The 18,294-nt window shown below is 39.0% G+C and overlaps 1 protein-coding gene across 1 annotated transcript in view; it reads left to right on the top strand.

Annotated features, from left to right (window-relative positions):
* Positions 1-18,294, top strand: part of CAB39 (calcium binding protein 39) — a 102,320-nt gene that overhangs the window by 46,344 nt on the left and 37,682 nt on the right. The gene's annotated exons all lie outside the window — the stretch shown is intronic.

Genomic DNA, 18,294 nt, shown 5'->3' with positions numbered 1-18,294 from the left:
GCCTCCACACCAGTTTCCCTTAGCCCTCATTTGTTTTTCAGAACCAACCTCTTCATCTGATTTTCCCAAATGGCTTTCCAGAATACTCCCTCTCCTGACCTTATCCTTACCCACTAAAACAAATAGCCACCATTTGGCCACCTCCTTTGGAAATAGCCGGACTGCTGCTATCTTCAACATGGTTTTATTTGCATCATATTTTTGTCTTACTTTCTAGACTTTGAGCTCTTTGACCCATGTGTCATTTCTGGCCCACCTTTGCCCTCCGTGGTACCTGTCTCCCCATGGGCTGAACACCTGATGATTCATTGGATGAGTGCTTGAGTGGAACATTTTCCATCGTATCTTTTATTTTAGGAAGTTGTTTTCTGTTTTGAGTTGACAGTTAAATTGCATCATTTCTACCATCTTTTTAAGTTTGAGATTCTGTGGTTTACCTGTATTCTTATAAAGAAAAGAATATCACAGTCATGGGATTAAGATTTGTAATTATAGGCTATTTAGTTATATAACTTCCTGTCATTGGAAGCAGTGTACAGTTAGTGAAGTTTGGTATAATTCAGCTTTTCTTTAGATCTTCCATAGAAAGTCTGTAGACAATTTCTTGTATACCTTAGTAAGATATGTAGGTAACTGTTAATAATATGATGAAGTGAACTTCTTTTAAAAATGGCTCTTATGTTATTTTGGTTGAAATATATAAAGAAAATCTGGCCTCATACAGATGCATAATTGGGAAAGAGGAGTATTTTAATAGCCCTTCAGATTTTTGAAGTTTCTGATACCACACCAATATTCACCAGTTGATAGTTTCTTGGTTGTAATAGACTCAAAATGTATAAATGAACTTCTCATACTCCCTACTTTGAAGAGGTCCTTTATCCATACACAACTTTGTTACAGGCATTGGTCATTTAGAAAGCATTGGATCATTGACTTATATCTTCCAAATGTTGACACATTATTCAGTATCAAAAATTCACACTTTAAAATTACACTACTGTGATCTCAGAAAAGTAAAACTTTTGGAAAGTGGTCAAACTTCCTCGTGTTGTATTCAAGTTTCAAAATTCAAGTTTGGCAACAAATACTATTTGTTGGTTGTTTTTCTTAAGGTGACAGGTTCACTTTGTTTATTTTGAAAAAATATCTGCCAAGGACACAAGCCTGAATAATTTGTCAGTTTTTCTTTCAAGGAAAAGCGATACTGCATGAAGAAAACTGTTTAGCTCATAGCCCAAGCATTATCATACAAATACTTTCTTCAAGACAAGCAGCCATACTTCTGGAAGGGGCAGAAGGTGCTTTGTGTGTACTTCCCATTCAGTTCAGTTCAGTCCAGCCTCTCAGTCATGTCCAACTCCTTGTGACTGCATGAACTGTGGCATACCAGGCCTCCCTGTCCCTCACCAACTCCTGGAGCCTACCCAAACTCAGGTCCATTGAGTTGGTGATGCCATCCAACCATCGCATCCTCTGTCATCCCCTTCTCCTCCTGCCCTCAATCTTTCCCAGCATCAGGGTCTTTTCAAATGAGTCAGCTCTTTGCATCAGGTGGCCAAAGTATTGGAGTTTCAGCTTCAACATCAGTCCTTCCAGTTAACATCCAGGACTGATCTCCTTTAGGATGGACTGGTTAGATCTTGCAGTCCAAGGGCCTCTCAAGAGTCTTCTCCAACACCACAGTTCAAAAGCATCAGTTCTTCGGCACTCAGCTTTCTTCACAGTCCAACTCTCACATCCATACATGACTATTGGAAAAACCATAGCTTTGACTAGAAGGACCTTTGTTGGGAAAGTAATGCCTCTGCTTTTTAATATGCTGTCTAGGTTGGTCATAACTTTCCTTCCAAGGAGTAAGCATCTTTTAATTTGATGGCTGCAATCACCATGTGCAGTGATTTTAGAGCCCCCAAAAATAAAGTCACCCACTTTTCCATGTTTCCCCATCTATTTGCCATGAAGTGATAGGACTGGATGCCATGATCTTAGTTTTCTGAATGTTGAGCTTTAAGCCAATCACATCAAATGTTCCTGCTTGCGTATACTCAGAGGTCAAAATTTAATGAATTATTTTTCTGCTTCCTCATACTACTCTTAAGTGAAACAGTTTTTTAAACTGAGTACGTGAGGATGAAAAAACTACAATGATAGCTGTTGTAACTCAGACAAGAGGTCAGCACCATCAGTGAAAATGGCAGCAGTGGAAAAAGGCAAATTATGTATTTACATTGATATGAAAACAGTTTTGACCTCATTGACCCCTTGAAAGGGTGTCAGGGAACCTTTTTCAGTAACACAGAGGTTGAGAATTCCTGCTCTAAACCTAAGCAAGAATAGACCTCCTGCTATTAGGATAAACAAAGCAAAGAGAATTAGTTGAACTTTTGAAAAATAAGTTTTGTTTCAAAGAAAGGGGACAACTCTGAAGACCACTTGATACAAATTACTTATTCTGGAATAGATTATTAATAGAGAGGAAGACCCTGAACTTTGTGGTTTCGCTTTCTTGTCAAGATTCAGGAGACATCGCTGATACAAATGGTAAAAGGAAGTGAAACCTGAAAACAATGGAAAGATAAAATATTACCACTAAATTAAACAACATGAAAAATGACTTTGATATCATTTTTAAAACTGAAAACTTGAAGGTTAGGATGCTTTGTATGATTTGTTATCTAGCATTGTTCTGGAAATTCTAGGCAATGCATAAAGAAATGGTGTAGAAATTAAAAATACATCTATTTCAAATAAAGAAGGGAAATTACAGTGTTGACATATTTGTGTATCTTTACAAAACACAGAGGAATCAACGTAAATATGAGAGTTCACTAGGGCAGCTAAATACAAAATCCATAGCTTCCCTAAATATCAATCAAAATGATCTAGAAATTATAATTTTTTAAGAAGTATTTTATTTGTAGTAACAACAAATAAATAGGGATCTGGGAATACTTTTATCAGGAGGTGTGCAGAACCTGTCCATGTCATTGGACAATATAGTTAAGATAATCTTATCAAATCAGTTCTTAAGCTTAAAGCTATTCCATTCACATCACAGCAGGATCTTTTTGTATCTTGACAAAAAATGATTATGAAGTTCTGGAAGAATAAAGAGCTGTAAAGTGCTGGAATTTAAGGAATATGAATTCTCCTTTGTTTTGAAGAAAAGCACACGTTTCATACATCCACTCTCAGTCTTCTCGATCATGATTAGTGAGACACCATCCTTCTAGTTGTTCAGGCCAAAAGACTTGAGTCATCCATGACTCCTTTCATACTTCCCAAATCCAATTCATGAGCAAATTCATCCACTTTATTGGGGTGGAGAGTGTTAAAAAGCCAGAATCTAATGACCCCTTCACCCCATTTTCCTGGTTCCCACTCTGGCCTAAGCTATTGTTATGTTTGCTCTGCATTGCTGCAGTGTTCTTCTAACTGGTCCCCCACAACCATAATGATTCTTTCAAAACATGCGTCAAATAATATTTCCCTTAGAGTAAAAGTCAAAATCCTTACAGGAGCTGAACTAAGTTCTGCAGGTCAAATCCTGCCTAGGCCCGTTTTTGTAAGGCTCATGAGATAAGAATGATTTTTACGTTTCTAAAGGATTGGTTTTAAAAGCAAAGAAAACTATGCAACAGAGACTCTGTGTGGCCTGTAAAGCTTAAAATATTTTCTGTTTGGTGTTTTTACCTAAAAATAAATGCCCATCCTTGCCCTGGTCAGTCAGGCCTGTCCCTTCGCCTAGTACTCCGGCCGTGTTGGCTTGCTCTTCCTCATGCATTCCGGTCCACCCCTGCCTCGAGGCTTTTGCACTGGGCTGTTGCCTTTGCCTGGAATGTTCTTCCCCCAACTCTCTGCTTGGTTTGCCCCATTGTTGCCTTCAAGTCTTTGCTCAAATATTGCTTTCACCCAACCCTCTATTTAAAAGTGCCACCTAGTCCCCGGCATTCCTGTTTACCCGATCTTGCTGTTTTCTGTGTATCACTTAACATCTTTAATATACTTAGTGATTTTTTTAAATTAGTTCTTCCCTCTGTTAGAACATAAGCCTTCCAAAGACAGAACCATAATTATTTTTTATTTATTGAAAATGAAATTCAGAGTTAACATGAGACACTGTCAGCTTGTACCTCTTCTAAACTCTTAGTGTCTACTGAATAGGATAAAACATGTATTAATGAGGATGTTGTAATAATTTGTATGTTGAGTTTATGACCAATAAGAGAGTATCCCAACCAGGTATCCTCTGAATTTTATGATGGTGGCCAAGTATCACATTCCTTACAGTACTGCCACCCACACAAATAGATAAATGACCCTTCCCAAGAGGTCTACCCTTGTTAATCCTAGTATCTTCCATATTGTTTTGTGTTTATTATCTTCCTGTGTAGTTCAGGATGCTCAGTGGACACTTTTCATGATTGGATGAATAATTATACCCAGTGGATCTAATTAATGGATAACCAAGCACCTAGGCCTGGTGGGCTACAGTCCATGGGGTCTCTAAGAGTCGGACACTACTGAGCGACTTCATTTTCACTTTTCACTTTCATGCATTGGAGAAGGAAATGGCAACCCAATCCAGTGTTCTTGCTTGGAGAATCCCAGGGACGGGGGAGCCTGGTGGGCTGCCGTCTATGGGGTCGCACAGAGTCGGACATGACTGAAGCGACTTAGCAGCAAGCACCTCAGCAGGTTTTTGGTGACCTGTTGCAGGATACTGTCCCCAACTCTAAACTTTTGATAACATTTATTATCACTGAGGAAGGGCTTAATCAACAGAGCTTGTGAATGACAGAAATTGGAGAAGAATAGAAGACTCTGTAGGTGACTAAATCAGGCACCACAGAAGGGTTAATTAGCTGGGAGAAGGAGGGCAGGAGGAAGGATATGATTGTAACTGATAAAGTGCAGCACAGATACAAGTATCACTCTGTATAAGGGTCTGAAAAAGCAGATGGGATACCAAAGGAGAAAATAAAATATAATCACTAAAAGTATTTGATTAAACCAAAAGAAGGCAGAAAAAGAGGAAAGAACAACATTATAGAATGGGTAGAACAAATGGAAAACAGATACCAAGAGATTAGACTCAAATGTACTGTATCAGTACTCAACATTTAATATAAATGTCTGAATACTCCAGTTAAAAGGCAGTGCTTGTCAGGTTGGATATGAAAGTCCTAACTGAATAAATTTAGAGATTATCATATTAAGGGAAGTATGTCAGAAAGAGAAAGACAAATACCATATGACATCACTTCTATGTGGAATTTTTAAAAAATGATATAAATGAACTAATTTACGAAATAGGAGTAGACTCACAAACATAGAAAACAAACTTGTGATCTCCAGAAAGTATAGCAAGGATAAATTTGGAGTTTGGGATTAACATACACATTACCATATATAAAATAGATCAACAACAAAGACGTGCTGTACAGCACAGGAAGCTATATTCAGTGTCTTATAATAACCAAAAAAAGAATGTTACATATGTAACTGAAATCATTTTCCTATATAATTGAAATCACTTTGCTGTACACCTGAAACTAGCATACTATTACAAATTAACTTACTTCAGTTTTTAAAAATGGTTAAAAAGAAGAAAAGTCCTAAGTGTATGTGCCTACGAGAAATGCACTTTGAAGACAAGTAAAAAGATGGAGAAAGATATACCATGTTAACACTTGTCAAAAGAAAACTGAAATAGCTTTATTAATATCAGACAAAAATAGTTTTCAGAGAAAATAGTATCAGGGATAGTTATTTCATGATAAAATAGGGATCAGTTAATCCAAGGGACATGACAACCTTAAATGTTTATGCACCTAATAACAGCTTTAAAACAAAGCAAAAACCGATAAAACTATGAAGTGAAACAATTAAATCCACAATTAAAATTGAGATTTTGATTCCCCAATCTCAGTGATTGATAAAAGTCTGTTAGGCACACCAATAGATCAGTGGGACAGAAGAGAGAATCCAGAAATAAAATCTACATGTGTATGGAAATTTTTTGCCAAAGATGAAAATGCAGTTCAGTGGAGCAAGGATAGTAGTTTTAATAACTGGTGCTGAAACAACCTAATAGCCACATGTACAAAAAATATGTTGGACGCATGCCTCATGTCATATACAAAAATTAATTCAAAACGGATCACACAACTGAATGTAAAACCTAAAATTTTAAAGCACCTGGGAAACAGGAGAAAAATCTTCATAACCTTGGGATAGGCAAAGAATTCTTAGATGTGATACCAGAAGCATACTCTATAAAACAAAAAAATAATAAATTGGAATTCATCAGCACTAGAACCTTCAAGTCTTCTAAAGACACTGTTAAAAGAATGAAAAGACAAACCACAGACTGAGAAAATCTTTGCAAAGCATATATTTGATGAAAGATTGCATCAAGAATACTTAAAGAACTCTTAAAACTTTATAAGAAAACAATTTAAAAAAATGGATTCCATATACACTTCACCAAAGATGATATTATATATTTCAGATACCAATACAATATTGTGAAGTAATTAGCCTCCAATTAAAATAAATAAATTTAAATTTAAAAATAAAAATAAAAGGTAAAATACAGATTTCAGATAAACACTTGCAAAGATGTTCATCATAGGAAATTGCAAAGTAAAGCTATGATGAGATAACCACTACACACCTATCACGATGGCAAGTATTGAAAATACCAGCTATATCAAATGTTAGTGGTTATGGTGAGCAGTTAAAACTGCTAGTAGGAATGTAAGATAATATAGCTACTTTGGAAAACAGTTCGTCGGATTCTGGAAAAGCTGAACTTACATCTAGCCATTTCACTCCCAAGTATTTACCCAAGAGAGCGAGAAGCATATGTCCATACAAAGACTCAACATAAATGTTCATTGCAACTGTATTTGGAAGAGTCCAAAACAGGAAGTAGCCCAAGTATGTGAATAAACCAGTATGACACATCCATAGAATGGAATACTAGTCAGCAATAAAAAGGAACAAACTCTTGCTATATACAGCAGCATGAGTGAATCTCAAAATAATGTGTTAAGTGAAGGAAGCCAGGCTATAAAGAATACGTAATGTATGATTTTGTTTATATTACAGAACTGTGAATAGCCGCAGTGACAGAAGGTAGATAAGTGGTGGGCAGGTTAGAGTGGGGTTGGTGGAATGAGGGGATTATAGCAGGGTCATGGTAGTCATGGATATGTTCACTTGTCTTAGAGCTGTGGACCTAAGTCCAGAGTTATCAGCTTGTACACTTTAAATAGGGCTTCCCTTGTGGCTCAGCTGGCAAAGATTCTGCCTGCAATGCAGGAGACCTGGGTTCAGTCCCTGGGTTGAGAAGATCCCCTGGAGAAGGGAAAGGCTACCCACTCCAGTATTCTGGCCTAGAGAATTCCATGGACTGTATAAATATGGACACTTTAAATATGTGTGTTTTATGTTAACTGTAACTCAATTAGAAGGGAAAAGGACTCTCCATGTAGCAACTAAGGTATAGGTAACTTAGAACCATAGATGTTTACCCTAAGAAGGAATAGACCATGTAATAAAGCATACAGAGAGACTATTGAAAGCCTAGGTTGCAATAGTAGAGAAACAGCTGCCTCAGAGTGACCATCTTCTGCTCTGTGTAGACAAGTCCATACAGAGTTTGTGGAGAAGCTCGAGTGTTGAGAGGGGAGTGACCAGGTTAGCACCAAAATTCAGAGTCCTGCCATGAGAAACAGTTGAAGGAACTGGAGATGTAGAGAGAGAATCAAATTTGAGTCCTAGTGCTCTTAGTAAAATGTTTTTAGGGGATCATTTTATGTTAGAGAAGCTTCTAGACTGACAGAAGATAGACTTAAGACCTGTGAGTGGAGATAAAACAGGGAGTCCAGTTTCATCTCGATATTCGGGAAAATAAGTGGAAGTTAGCTTCCAGAGGAGATAGCAGGTTTCTTGTCTCAGGGTTTGTGTTGGTGTGGGTTAGGTGATCATTTAGGTCTTGTAGAAGGAATTCAAGCTTTGTATGATTGGCACATCCTTACATTGATACAACACCATTACTTTGCAAGGTGCCTTTGTAGAAAATAGGCCCCCATATTATTTAGAGGTAAAATAGTTATTATTCTCATGATCCACGTGAAGAAAGCTTGTTTCCAAGGACATTCATTATAGTAGAGTCAGAGGTGGTATTCACTCCTAGCTCTGCTAAACCTGTGGTAAAATTTTGTCTTTATCTCCTTTGTTCTTGATATCCATGGGCATTTTCTCATTGATTTCTTGTGATCTTATAAACAAAATGATAAATATAACATTTGAATGTTTCTTTTTTTATAGTATGTTGATATTTTTCTTTATTCTGTATGGTACACAGTTGCCATATTAAGAATTGTCTGTAATAGAAGTAGATTACTCCCTTAGGAACTGGGTCATACCTTTTAAAGAGAATTTGAAAACTACTTTCCTTATACCTTTAGAAAAAAGTGGTTTATCTTGCCATCTTTATTTTTAGGTAACTGGAGCATGGGAGTTGGGTGGAATGGAATTTGTTCTCTCTTTGCTCATAGCCACAGAGATCTGGTATACATAATGACTGTTTACACACTCTTTGCCACTGCATGCTATATAAAGAAGGTATAGCTGCCTTGCTCAGCTTATACTTGGTTTCCTTCTTCACTGTGAATGCATGTGTTCACAGGATTGAATAGCTATATTCACTCATTTCATGAGAGGACTAAGTTTGCTGGCATATTTAAGGAGGGGGAAGGGAGTAGTCTTTTCATAGCATAGCCATTTAACAGTGACTCATGGTTACTAAACTCGTTTAGAGTAATCTTTGACACCAGAAGGTTATTAATAGGCTTTTCTTAGCCCATGATCTTTCAGTTTAGTATACTCAGATATTTTCTTTAGTAGAGAGACACATATATGTATAGGATTTTTTTAATTTAGAAATTAATTCGATAATAAAATTGGTCTTATTTGAGTATTTAGTGCCAGCAGTGTTCCTCAGTTTACTTTTAGATTCCATCTCACATCTTTTATCTTAATTTACTTTAAGAACTTCCTCTTTTAAATGAGGTCATCTAATAAATCGCTTTTTGAGAATGAATTGATATTTGAGGCAATAAATACAGGCTGGAAATATTAAGAGGACTTTTGTTTAAAATTATTCTTTTGCATAAGAGTGGGTATAAAGAAACTCAAAAATGTATAATACAAAATAATAAATGATATGAGCCCCCTCCTCCTCAAAAAATTTGGGATTTTTGAGGAATTTCTCAATAATAACAATTAGTTGCATGTAAATTAGAATAAACTTGATTGTATAAACCAGTAGTGAACAGAAGAATGGAAAATTCTGCTTAATAGATCACTTCAAAATTTTTTCTAAAAAGAGGACTTTATAAATAACAATTCCCATGTGATTATGTTACCTTCTGTGGAGTTCCATACAGTAATTGGCAGGACAGGTTTTTATTTTGTTGTTTGCTTTCAAAAGATGACAATAGAAGTAATTACTGTCATCAGTTCCATTGTCACCTTTTGCAAAAGATTCCCAACTTGATTGAATCCATAGACATTTTAGTGCCCTTCCATATAGGGCAGACAGATGGGCACATGGATCAAATTTTGTCTTTGTTCTTAAGGAATTTATAATCTAATAGAAGGGCTTCCCTGGTAGCCCAGATGGTAAAGAGTCTACCTGCAATGCAGGAGACCTGGGTTTGATCCCTGGGTCAGGAAGATCCCCTGGAGAAGGGAATGGCACCCACTGTAGTCTTCTTGCCTGGAGAATTCCAAGGACAGAGGAGCCTGGCGGGCTACAGTCCACAGGCTCACAAAGAGTCAGACACGACTGAGTGACTAACACACATACAGAGGAAATAGACATGTCAAATAATATAATACAGTATAGAGATACTTGGAGGTATGAGTGAAATTCTGTGGGAACCCAGAGAATAAAGCAGTTACTACCTCTGTCAGAGACAGGTACAGAGATAGCGTGCAGTGACATTTGAACTGGTTTAAAAGTGTTTGGCAAGTTGAGAGTGAAAGGGAACGAAATGTGAAACATCTTAAAGTATGGCATGGCCAGAAAACAGTGACAAGTTTAGGGTGATTTTGTAGGAGTGATTAGAGGAGAATGTGGTAGATTGAAAAGGGCCTTATGTACAACCTAAAGATAGACTGAGGGAGCTAAAGAAATCTATTGTTGTTTTTCTTCTTTGTTTTAAATCTTCAAATAATTTTTAATTCACAGGAAGTTGCAAAAAAGTATACAGAAAGATCCCATGTACCTTATACTCAGCTTCCCCCAGTGGTAACGTCTTACTGAACTATATACAAAATCAAGACAAGGAAATTGACATCGGTACAGTCCGCAGGCTTCATTCACCTTTTCCCAGTTTTACAGTTTTTGAGTGTATGTGTCTCTGCAGTTTCATCACATGTCTGACCACTACCACAACCAAGATACAGAACTTCTCCATCACCACAGGCCCCCTCTTGCTGTTCCTTTATAGCCATCTCCTCTCCCCTATCCATAACCGCTGCTGGCAATCACTGATCTGTTCTTGGAACCTGTAATTTTGTTACTTCAAGAATGCCTTATAAATAGAATCATATAGTATGTAACCTTTTGAGACTGGCTTTTTTTCTCCCCACCCAGCTTAATTTCCCAAGAGATCTGTGCAAGTGGTTATTAGTATCACTAATTCCTTTTGATTGCTGAGTGGTATTTCATTCCATGAATATACCATAGTGTGTATATAGGGTAAATGTTTAAGTAGAATGTTTCCAGCTGGGGCTATCACAAATAAAGCTACTGTGAATATTTTCATAAACATATTTTGTGTGAACATAAATTTTCTTTCCTCTAGAATAGATGGCCAAGAGTATAGTTCTTGGCTTGTACAGTAAGAGCAGGTTTAATTTTATAAGAAACCAGCAGCCTCTTTCCCACTACATTCCACTAGTAATGTTTCACAGTCATAGATGGGATGAGATTTGAAGTGTTGAACTGCTGGACTTAATGGCAGAAGATCAACTTGGTATGAGGACTCTGATGACAAGGAAGTCTTAAGAGTAAAGAGGAGAGGAGGGATGTGAGACTAAATTTCTGAGGGAGAATTGAAAGGATTTGATGGGTATCCAGAAGGGGGTGACAGAGAATGAGATGGTTGGATGGCATCACCGACTCAATGGACATGAGTTTGAGCAAACTTGGGGACATAGTGAAGGACAAGGGAAGCCTGGTATGTGGAGGTCCATGGAGTTGCAAAGAATTGGACACAACTGAGCCACTGAATGACGACAACAATGTAATTAACTATAGATTCATATATCCTTTGGCCTATCCTTCTACCCACCAGATATTTTCAGAGCGTGAGTCATTAAACTATGTCCCAGGTTAGCCGAGTACTGGTTTTGTAAATAAAGTTTTATTGGAACTCAGCATACCCATTCGTTGATACATTGACTATGGCTGCTTTCCTGCTGCAATGGCAGGGTTGAACAGTTGTGACAAAGACCATGTGACCCACAGAAAGACAGCTGCATCCTTATCGAAAGAAACTTGATAAGATGCTTTTTGATGAGGTAGATTATAACAAGGTGCTTATTTTAGTTAGAAATTGGAGGTAGGGATGAGGTGCAGGAAAAGTATGTTTGTTTTGCTTTTTTTTAAGGTTTTTATTTAACCATTAAAAAATTGAAGTATGGTTACTTTACAATGTTATGTTAGTTTCAGGTGTATAGCAAAGTGATTCAGTTAGTATATGTGTGTGTGTGTATTCATATATATTTTTTCAGATTCTTTTCCTTTATAGGTTATTACAAGATCTTAAATATAGCTACCTGTGATATACAGTAGGTCCTTGTTGTTCATTTTATATATAGTGGTGTATGTATGTTCATCCCAACTCCTACTAATTTATCCCTCCCCACTCCTTTCCCATTCGGTAACCATAAGTTTGACTTCTATGTCTGTGAGTCTATTTCTATTTTGTAAATAAGTTCATTTATATTATTTTTTTCCTGTTCCCCATTGAAGTGATATCATGTATTTGTCTTTCTTTGTCTGACTTACTTTACTTAATGTGATCATCTGTAGGCCCATCCATGTTGCTGCAGATGGCATCATTTCATTCTTTTTTTTATGGCTGAGTAATATTAATATTTTTGTTTTGCTTGTAAACTTAAATGTTCTGCAAACATGCAAAGGGTGCTCTGAAAAAGCAAGTTAGCCATGGTTTCGGTGCTCTTTCTACCTTCATCGACTTTTTCAGTTTCACCCTATCCTTATTTGTCTGTTGGGTCTCTATACAAGATCTTTAATTTGAGAAATGATGGCAGCAGGATTAGGAAGTATGTTATCAGTGCCCCCAAAACATTTAAAAACCACGGGTTTGATGACCTCTGATATCTCTTTGAACATTTAAGATACTGTGATTCCATATTGAGGCATCCCTTCAAACTTAACATATTCAACTCAGAATTCATCTTCTCTGTTCCAGAATTGGTCTCTCTTTCTGATCGCCTAGCTTAAGAAATGTTGGCTTTCTGGGTCAAAACCTTAGAGCATCAGATTCTTTCTCTTTACTTCAGTATCTGCCAAAGTTCTGTTCATTTGAAATCATTTGATGAGGAGAAATGAGGCTGAAATTTGCAACCTCTCCCTCTTTGCCTTTTTGTAAGCACTGTGTAGGTAATGTGGGAGTGTGGGTGTTTGGGTACATATGTGTGTGCTAGTATGTGTTCATTCCAAAAATTAAGGAAGTTCAGCAGAGCATAAAAGGAAAACTAAAGCTCATCCCCAGTCCACTCCTGCATGCAGTGACTACTGTTAATGTAGTGGGACAGCCTCTCGGATTCTCATTCATATTCTCAGTCTCTCTCTGTTTCTGGGGCAGGTAAGTTACTCAACCCGAGGTCATGTTATTTTAGGTCCTGGTTTGTTTGTTAATTTTAAATCTTTGCATGTCAGTATAGATCTACTTAATTGTTTTCAAAGCTTGTCATAATCTTCCATTTTATGGGTATATCATTATTTAACTAGTTCCATTCAGGTTTTTTTTTTTTTTTTTTTTGCTGCATCTTGCAGTCTTGCAGCACACGTGGGATCTAAGTTCCCTGATAGAACTCATGTGCCCTGCAGGGAAGTACAGAATCCTAACCCCTGGCCTCCAGGGAATTCCCAGAGGTAACTTTTACTTCTGATCTTTCACTGCAGTAAATGACCCTGCTAGTACTTATATTTCTGTGTAATTATCTGTTTCCCCAGGGTAAATTCCTTAGATGTATAATGGGTGACTCAGAGGGATTGCACCTTTTAAAATTTTGGGGGTTTTTTGTTATATTTTACTAAATGGCCGTCCAATAAAGTTGTACCAATTTATTTTTCCACTACCAATGTATCTTCCAGAAGTCTTTGCTTCTGATAGGTGGGGGAAAATATTTTATCATTTTCAATTCAGTCCAGTTACTCAGTCGTGTCTGACTCTTTGCGACCCCATAGACTGCAGCACGCCAGGCCCTGTCCATCACCAACTCCCAGAGTTTACTCGAACTCATGTCCATTGAGTCAGTGATGCCATCCAACCATCTCATCCTCTGTTATCCCCTTCTCCTCCTGCCTTCAATCTTTCCCAGCATCACAGTCTTTTCAAATGAGTCAGTTCTTTGCAGTTTATCATTTTAAGCTAATATTATTATATTAGCTTATATTATAAAGTAGTATATCTTCTTTAAGATATCTATTTGTCAAGAATATCTTCTTGTCTTTTAGTTTCTGAATTAGCTATATCTGTACTTCAGCATTTTACTCTAGCTCTGCTTAAGCGTGCTGTGAATTAGTAAGTTAGGCTTAACTTTTATCCGTTAAAACTTGGGGCAAAGGGGAGAGCATACCCAGTCTTGTACTCCACCAGATAAACCCTGTACCTCCATCTGTGAGTAGACACCTTGTCACCTTTCACCTCCTACCATGAGGCCACTTTGGAGTCCTCTGAGTAGTTGGGCTTTGTTGGGACCAGAAGAGGTGTGGGTGATAAGGACTGTGAGCACTGCAGGGATGTGGTCTGCAAGCCCTAGTGGGAGAGTGAGGAATGCCTCTGGTGTGAAAATGTTTCTTGCATCACAGCTTTGTGTCTGAGTGGTTGCCACTGATGATGGTAAAATGGTACAGGCCTGGGTAGTGTGGGAACATGGGGTTCAGGGGAAGAGAGTTAATGTGACCCCTGAAGTTTTGGAAGTCTTGAACTAGGCCACTGATGTTAGGCTTGCTAGTTGCTTTTTTCCTACCTCTTTGTATTTTTTGATGAGAAAGCAGGCAGCAGGAAAGTCTCACAGCCTTAGTTCTAATTGGGGGAGTTATTATGGGCACAACCCTTAAAAATTTGAAGTATTTACTTGTCTCCTCACTCTGGTAGGTAAAGAAGTATAGTTCTGATATTGTCACTGCCAAGTCGCTTCAGTCGTGTCCGACTCTCCGCGACCCCATAGACCGCAGCCCACCAGGCTCCTCGATCCCTGGGATTCTCCAGGCAAGAATACTGGAGTGGGTTGCCATTTCCTTCTCCAGATATTGTCACTAGTGAGGTGAATAGTTGGTATGAACTTTAGAGTATTGGTTGCTACTTAAGTAGATCCTGTACCTTACATTGTTTGATGTAAAAATAATTTTTAAGATACTGATTAGAAATAAAGTTGTCTCCAACTGGTTATTTGTGGAAGTCAAGGAGGCTTCATGGCATGAGATTAATATGCCTGCCCCCAACCCACCCTACCCAGGCCTTGCCTCTGAGAAGCTCTGCCAAGCCTTAGAACTTCTCCTCTGTGACTCTGCTCAACAGAGGTGTCCCCGAACTCCCACTATATGGCCACTTAGTAGAATCACACAGGGTAAACCACTTCCCTGAAGCTGCAAGACAAGTCAGCTGTGAGTGAGTGAGGCACAATCCACATTTTCCAGTCAAGTGAGTGGGCTTATCACGGGCATAGGGGTAGAGGGCAGTTCTCTCACATGTTTTTCTTCATGACCAGGTATTTATAAAGCAGTTGGCCACTGTTAGTAGTCTATACCCATGAAGCATATTAATACTCTGAGGCTCACTGGCCACTGGCATCTGTGTCTCAAAACACCACATTTTACTGACAAAATGTCCCAGCCGGTTAGTTCAGTGTTAACAATATCATGGAAGTTAGACTGTGTGTTAGTCACTGTCTCATTCACAGTGGAGGGAGGAGGGTAAGCATGCCGTTTCTGAAGCCCTTGAGTGTTAGGGAAATGAGAGGTGTGGAGGAGAGGCTAGAGCATTCAAGGTGGCAACTGCTGCAGCAGGAGGAGAATGGCGGGAGCCAGGACGGGCTCTGGAGGGGAGAGGAGGAGTGTGGGCATCCAGGCCACTGGAGCAGAGACAGCCTCCAGGGCAAGAGGGCAAGAGTAGAGGAGAACTGGGAGGACCTTTGCTGGGGATCTGACATCATAAGAAAAGAGTACCCTTCCCCAAATGTTAACATTTTATGTAGCCGCAATACAGTGATCTAATCAGGAAGCGAACATTGATATGCTATACTGCTACTACTAACTAATCCACAGGCCTTTTTCACATTTCCACTGTTGTCCTGCTAATGTGTTTTTTTCTGGGCCAGGATCCCATTCAGGATCACACAGTTGCATTTAGCTGTAACATCTCCTTAGTCTCCATTAATCAGGAACAGTTTCTCAGTCTTTGACTTTTATGACCTTGGCACTTTTGAAAAACACTGGCCAGTTATTTTGTAGACTGTCGCTTAATTTGGGTTTGGCTGATATTCCTCATGAGTCAACGTAGGTGATGCCTTTTTTGGCAAGAAAAAAACAGAAGTGATGTGCGCTTTCCAGTGTGTCCTTTCAGGAGGCACACGAGGTCAGTAGTCTCAGTGCTGTTCACAGGTGAGCACATGGTTAAAGGGCATCTCCATGTAAAAAGAATGTTTTTGTTACTAGTAAGTCTCTTAGGGAAGTGAGCATCTTTGTTTAAAAGTCCCCCAAGTGATTTTGGTGTATCTCCAGGGTTGAGACAAAGAATGGCAGAAATAAATCAGGGTGGATTGAGGAAGTCGAAGATGTTTTCAAGTCTTGTCTTGGTATGGGGGAAGTGAAGCTAGCTGTTCAGATATGGACCAGAGAAAGAGAGCTAAGGTCTCTGGAGGAAAGTGGAACAGTTTTGGAATATTTGCTGCTGGGAGTGGCCGGTCGGGAAATCCATCCAGTTTGAAGGAATGTTTCTGGCTGAGTGAAGGTAGTTGAACAACATGAATTTTCTTGAACCAGGTGTACACAGATTCCATCACCTTCTCTACCCTGCGGCTGAAGCAGAGAAAGTTTTCAGTAAAGAACATCTGATGTTGTTTAGGGAAGAGAACTGGAACTGTGAGCACGGGCAGCCCTGAAACTTGCAGGCTTAGCAGGACAGGTATAACATGACCAGTAAGGAGCCCAGGAGATGAGGTGTCATGGTGATCTCAGCAGCTTGACGAGGGTACAGTTGTGAGGAGCTGTAAGTGTGAATAGCTTACTGAGTAGGTGTGAGGGGACAAGCTGGGAGGTGGCAGATAAGGTAGATGTGGTCAGAGGCAGAGAACATGTGGACAGAATGCAGGCTGGCCAGACAGTGGGCACTGGGCAGGGTCCCTAATGTGAACGCTGATGAAGGGAACCATGTGAAATCTAAATGAGAACAGCTAAGTTTATTTATTCTGTACATGGCATCTTCATTCAGTAAATTCTTGCTGCATCGCCTTTTCTGGTGAAACACTACATAAGCTTTTCAGATCATGTTTAGTTTAATATATGGTCATTTTTATTTCTTTTTTAAGCTTTTTTTAAAAAATCAACTTGTAATTTATATAATGGGGAACAGAAATTACACAAATGGTTGAAATATGCATAAAATTAAAAGTCATCAATTGAGATATGAACTTGATTATTCTTATATATCAGGCCTGTTAATAAACAATAAAGTTGATGAATTTTAGGGAATTCCCTGATGGTCCAGTGGTCAGGACTCAATGCTTTCACTGCTGAGGGCACAGATTTGATTGCTGGTTGGGAGCGAGGCCAAAAAAATAAAACTTTAAAAGTTGATGATTTTTAGTTTTTCTTTTATATCATGCTGCTGATTATCCTATGTGGGTGGTGACTAACCATGGAAGTACTCAGGTTTGGAAGTGTCTTATTCCCAGTGCCATTCTCTACTTTGGAGTAGTTTGAGTCAACCTTTTATCTGTTAAGCCCTATTCTAGTCTTCAGCTTTTTATTTGGCAGTTTTTCAAGGTGTGATTGGTAGACCTGTTTACATATGTCGAGCTATATACTTAGTTATTTGTTAGAAATCTTAAAAATTTAGGGAGGGGTATCATGTGGGGAGGAGTGAAAGAGAAGCAAAAATAAGACAGTTGTTACAAGTATAGTGAATACTTTGATCTATTTCTCTCATTCCCTTTGTTATTTTGCTCTTTAAAAATTAAAATGTGAATTGTAAACCATTCAAACATATCTGAAATACAGCAGGTGCACAGTGAGAGTATTGTTACCTTCCCCCTAGGTAGGCGGTGCTCACTCTGGTATGTATTCTCCCAGACTACTTGGAGGAAACAGGGAGCTGGGTTCCTTGCTCACCACTGTCACTCTGCCGGGTAGGTTCCCTTCACTTTTCTTGGTGAGATGCTGCAAAGTGTCCTTCCTTCAGGTCCCTGTATCTGCACTTCTTTTTAAGGGGAATTCCTTGATTTTTATGGTGTAAGAACAGCACGTTTCCCTACATCCAGTGTCCATCTGCATTTTATATCCAGCAATCACGTGCACTCATGTTCAGTCAGGTATGTACAGAGCCTCTGCAAGCATGGGGCTTCTGATGGGGCAGGAGGAAGCGGACGTGAGCTGAAAATCACAGGGGAGAGCAAGGTTGCTTGTAGCTGTGAGAGACTCTGAAGAAGAGGCAGGAGGACGGAGTTGCCTCAGAAAGACTTCTCTGAGGCGCTGACCAGAGCCAAGCCGTGAAGGGAGTGGGAGTTGGCCAGCAGGTGGGGCACCATGTGGGCACAGAGAACATTGTGGGCTCAGGAAGCCACGTGCACAGGGGCCCGAAAGGGGCCCAGTGTGACCAGCGCTTTGGTGTGTGGATAGTGGGGAGGAATTGCAGCACAGGGTCAGGTCAGAGGGGACACATCCACCATACAGGGTTTTATGGGCCACGTCAAAAGGGAATTTTCTGCACCCTAAGAGCAATAGGTAATCGAAGT

The sequence above is a fragment of the Bos grunniens genome, chromosome 2 (genome assembly GCF_055505025.1).
Source record: "Bos grunniens cultivar Pamir isolate PY7600 chromosome 2, Bosgru_T2T1.0, whole genome shotgun sequence".
NCBI lineage: Eukaryota > Metazoa > Chordata > Mammalia > Artiodactyla > Bovidae > Bos > Bos grunniens.
Note: the sequence above shows the minus strand (reverse complement) of the source record. Positions and strands in the feature narration are given on the sequence as shown.